Genomic DNA, 4,973 nt, shown 5'->3' on the forward strand with positions numbered 1-4,973 from the left:
GACTTTTTTTTTTTTTTTTAGATGGTATCTTGCTCTGTCACCCAGTCTAGAGTGCAGTGGCATGATCTTGGCTCACTGCAACCTCTGACTCCTGGGTTCAAGCGATTCTCCTGTCTCAGCCTCCCAAGTAGCTGGGACTACAGGCACCTGCCAACATGCCTGGCTAAGTTTTGTAGTTTTAGTAGAGACGGGGTTTCACCATATTGACCAGGCTGGTCTCAAACTCCTGACCTCAGGTGATCCACCTGAGGTCACCTGCCTTGGCTTCCCAAAGTGCTGGAATTACAGGTGTGAGCCACAGCACGTGGCTGGCTATGACTTTTTAAACGAATTAAACTCAATGTGACTACACTCCACCCCTCACTTTTACTTTCTGAGCATTTATCCCGGTGTGTAGTTCCCAGTGTGTTTACCCGCATGGTTCTAGTTTGCCTAGAAGGTAAGTGCCAAGATGGCAGGTTCTTTGTGTTTCCTGTTCACCACTGTGTCTCAGTACAAAAATGTCGAATGGCTTAGTCACTTTATGTGACCGATTTGTTAAACCACTCCCACCCACAAAGCTCTGGGGGCGTACTTTAGTTCAACTGGATTTGAAATTTAAAGATCAGCATTGACTTGAGAGGTTTAGTTCAAGTGGATTAGAAACTTAAAGGTCAGCGTTGACGTGAGAGATTCAGTCCTGCCTGTGACTTGGGCTGGGGCATGAACCCAGGTTACAGCTCTCTTAAGCATCACTCTCTCCTCCTGCCCTCTGATCCATTCTCTTGGACATTCCCGAATTCACTAGAGTCACTCAAACTCCTGTGCAGCACCTCCTTGGCTGAAAGTCGGCACTGTAGAACATTTGTGAAAATAAGAGAGAGGTTGGCTAGATGAATGGACAGACAAATGGAGAGACACACTGATGGGATGGATCCTCAGAACTCTCCCTCCACAACAACCAGGCCAGAGGACTGGCGAGACGGAGGCTTGGAGAAGAGAATTAGCATCATTATAACATGAAGACTTCCTCATGGGGGCCAGTCTGCCCATGACCAATCACCTCTTCCTCCCCTCTCCAGGAAGCCCAGTGCTCCAAGGGCAGCGGTCCCCAAGTGGTAGGTCCCTACCAGGTCAGCAGCCAAAATGTCCTATGGGTCTTGGCTCCCAGGCAGCAGCCTGAACAGAAAGGAGGACCCATTCAATCGTCTCGTTTGTGCTCTCCACTTGTGGAGGGGGCACTGTGCAACTGTATGTTTAAAAGATGTCTTCCTTTTTTTTTTTTTTTAATTGCTCTTGCCTGAATGGAAAGGTAGGATGACCTAAAAGGTGAAGTCACTTCCTAAGGCCATAAAGGCAGTCCTACTGGTCACCCAGGTGAGGGCGGTCTGACCTCAGAAGGGTGGAGGATGGAACAAGCCTTTGATCCCCGAGGTAGGATGGCACCCCCTAGGCAGAGGCAGGCCCGGAACTAGGCAGCAGAGCCCAGGTCTTATGCATCTAAAATTTTCTTGGTTTACTTGTGTTTTTCCACCTCTAGTGTTTAGTCAAATCTCTTTTTAAAATCTCCTGTCTGTTATCCCAAGCAGAAGGAAAGCAGGAGGAAAGCAATCCGCAGCAAAAGAATTGCCATCTGCCCCACCAGCTGAGTTCTGTCACCTCTACATTAAAGTGGTCCTTCATCTTTTCTGAGCACTGAGGTGGCTCTGAAAGTTTAAGGAGGGTTCAGGGGGGAGGGAGCAGGGAGGGAGCCCAGGTGGGAAAGAGAGAGCCCGGCTCCACTCTGCCGCCCACTAGCCACTCTTCTTGAGCACAGCTGACTGCATTTCAAGGAATCTTCACCACGGTGGGGAGGCGGTGTATGTTTCTCATGGAGAATACTGCAGGCGCTAAGCCTTATGTCCCTCTTGTGGGAGTTGAAGGACACAGAAAGTGGTGGCTGAGGGACTAGAAGACAGAGTCCCTCCCACCTGCCCCACCCCCGGGCTTCAAGGCAATTTCTTTTTGACCCTAGGGGGCAGGAAGGAACCCAGCTGACACCTGGCACCCGAGTTGTGCTTTCTAACAGTGAGTTTGTTTGTCACCCTCAGCCTGGCATTGCAGCCTTGCAATTGCACCCTCTGAACCATTGCACCCTCCCCTCGGAACCATTGCACCTCAGTGCTCCGGCTGAAGAACCGGGAGATCGGGCACAGAGGCTGGGGTATGAGCCTGCCCTGAGTAGGAAGCTGATGGCCTTGGGTGCGCAGCACTGACCACCCTCCTTTGCCCATTTCAGGGTCACAGTGAAGAATGCAGAGCAGAATCCCATCCTAACTCTACAGCTGACAAGCCATGTGACTCTGGGTGAAAAACTCCACCTGGTTCCTTATCTGTAAAATAAGGAACTAAGACCCAGTAAAGCTACACTTCACAGGTTTGTTGTAAAGTTGGAATGGGTCTGAGTGCTGGGCCTGGCCCTTAGTGGGTGCTCAGGAAATACCGTGTCCTGCTCAGTTTAACTTTGTTGTTGTGCTGTCCATTTAGAGAAGCCAAAATTAACAAAAACAAACAAATAGCCCTCCTGGTCAGGCTCAGGTCTCGGCCTCCTCAGTGAGTCAGCCCTGAGCCTTCATCCAGAGGGTGCCTGTCTCTGTTTCCCTTTTTGAGCTTCCAGACTCAGCAAGCAAACACTCCCTCCTTTTACCCTGGACATGTTTTCCCTCCTATGGAAAAAGTATGAAGGCTTCTGGCGGGTCCAAGGACTTAGGAGGTGACCTGTCCTGTCCCTCTGCAGCCCAGGAAGCTGCCGAATTACAGATGTTGCTGCAGGCAGGAACCATGAGTGGAGCTCCCTGGCCTGGAGCTACAGGACAGAGGCCTCTGTCTGAACCTGGGACCTGAAGCACCGTGAGAGAAATGACTAGAGAAGGCCCCACATCCTGCCCACACAGAAAGAGCTATCATGCAAATTTGCGCGCGCGCGCGCGCACACACACACACACACACACACACACAGAGAGAGACAGAGAGAGAGAGAGAGAGAGAGAGAGAGAGAGAGAACCAGTGCTACTGAAGGCCTGTGGTGAGGCCAGCTGAGGCTCAGGAAGGGAGAAGAGGATGGCGGTCTGAGGTAGGCAGAGAGGATCCAGGGGAGAGATCATGGGGGTAGGGGTAAAGTCCCAGGGGTAAACTGCCTGGGGAGGACAAAGACCCCTAGGGGGCTGGCGCCAGTCTGGGCCTCTCCTTCCTGAGTCCTCTCACCCCACATCCCTCACCCCTTCTGTGGGTCTCTCCAACAAAGAGCTCAGCAGCCCGGGTTCCGATCCCCATGCTAGGCGGTTCCTTGTCTGTAGGAGGAGGGGCCATGTGATGCTCTAGAGTCCTAGGAAGCTGGGAGACAGGCCTGCTCGGGGCCCACTTTTTAAAGCTGGGCCAAGGTCCGATGAACGGAGGAGTATTTATCATCAGTTGATGACAGGCCACCCTTCCCTGCATTCTAGCAGAGGAGTGACTTCAACTGTGGGATTTTAGGCCCTGGAATAAGAGGGGAATGGTGGTGTCAGGGGACTTTCCTTCCATGCAACTCCCTTTACTATGACAATAACGATTGCAGTGGGCCTTAGAGTGTCCCACACAGGCTCACTTTGAGAGTTCAGTGGTTCCTATTGCCCATCAGGACAACAGGCCTAAGCCAGAGCTAAACCAGTAAGGAGGGTCCCCTTACCTCTCCTCGAGCTTCTCCAGGATGGTCCTGGAAGGCAAGATGAAGCTGGGAGTCCCCTCATGGCCAAGTTGACTCTGAGCTCCTACAGCAACCACACCCAGAGCTGCCCCCACCCCAAACCCGGGCCTTCCAGACTCCCTCCTTCCGGAGTCTAGGGTCGAGGATCACTTGGGGCCTTTGGCCACAAAAGCCCCCACTGGGTACTCAGCCAGAGCAGTCACTGGGGACCCAGTGACACTCACAAGAGATTTAGCAAGGAACTTCCTTCACCCTTCACTATTGCAGACCTCCAGGGGCTCTGCGGGGAGCCACGGAAGGGAAACAACAGGGGTCAGTGGGGCCAGGGCAGGGAATCGGAGAAGGGTCAGATGAGGAGGGGTGGGCTGAGGGAGGAGGGGGATGAGACAGAGAGCAGGACGGGGGAAGAAGGGGCCTAGCCTAGCCTAGGCTCATGGCAGGTGCACACAGCACTGCCAGAGCCTTCGCCTCTCCCCTGCCCACCTGCCCCAGCCCCTGCCACAAGGACCCACGTATGACTCTCCACATTCCCTGCTCCCGCAGGTTCCTCCAGCCCCACCCTAGGCAGACCCACTTAACTCACCTCCAAAGGACCCAAGAAGGGATGGCTTGGCCTGGGGTCCCCAAGAGCACTTCCTGGCTGCACAGTCGGCTTGCCCAGTGAATGTGGCTGTGACGGCTGGAGCTTCCGACTTCCGCTCCTCCTCACCACAACACACACCCCTCCTGCTCCCTGCCGCCTCCCCAGGGTTCCCTAGCTGCTCAACACCTCACACTTCCTGCCCACAAGGCAAGAGTCTCTCCTCCTGGGCCCAGCGCCTCCAACTCCCTTCCCCATGCCTCTGCTCCTTGGGGACCCCTACCCTGCATACTAGCCTAGAAAGAACCTGCCATGGTGGAACTGTCCTCTCCCTGCCATGCAGGGGCCTGGGATTGAAAGGGGAAGGGGCCTCCGAGGCCTGGTCACTAAGCAGGCCCCACCTCCTTCCTCCCTGCAGTTCCGCCCCAGGTTCTCAGTCTTGCCCTGGCTCTCAGTCCCCTGCAGGGCAGCCAGTGAGAGACCGGAGGGCCCTAAGTCAGGCAATTTCTGGTTTTTAACAAACGACATTTCAGTTTTTGTCTCATGTCACTGGTAATAACGCAAGTGATACAGTTGCCTTTTAGTGACAAAGTGTCTCCCAATAGCACCTCAACCCCTCCTCACACCTACTTTATGAAGCATTAATAAACCCATCATACAGATCTGGATCTGGAGGCAAGCTCAGAGACG

At 53.7% G+C, this 4,973-nt stretch overlaps 1 protein-coding gene across 2 annotated transcripts in view; it reads right to left on the bottom strand.

The window, feature by feature from the left end:
- PSD4 (pleckstrin and Sec7 domain containing 4) overlaps nucleotides 1-4,365 on the bottom strand; it is a 29,206-nt gene extending 24,841 nt beyond the window's left edge. For both annotated transcript variants that reach the window (XM_011968000.1, XM_011967999.1), the window contains exon 1: nucleotides 4,287-4,365. The gene's annotated coding sequence lies outside the window, so the exon portion shown is untranslated. The remainder of the gene's footprint in view (nucleotides 1-4,286) is intronic.
- Between the last annotated feature and the right edge of the window lie 608 nt (nucleotides 4,366-4,973).

Source organism: Mandrillus leucophaeus, unplaced genomic scaffold (genome assembly GCF_000951045.1).
Source record: "Mandrillus leucophaeus isolate KB7577 unplaced genomic scaffold, Mleu.le_1.0 Scaffold822, whole genome shotgun sequence".
Lineage (NCBI taxonomy): Eukaryota > Metazoa > Chordata > Mammalia > Primates > Cercopithecidae > Mandrillus > Mandrillus leucophaeus.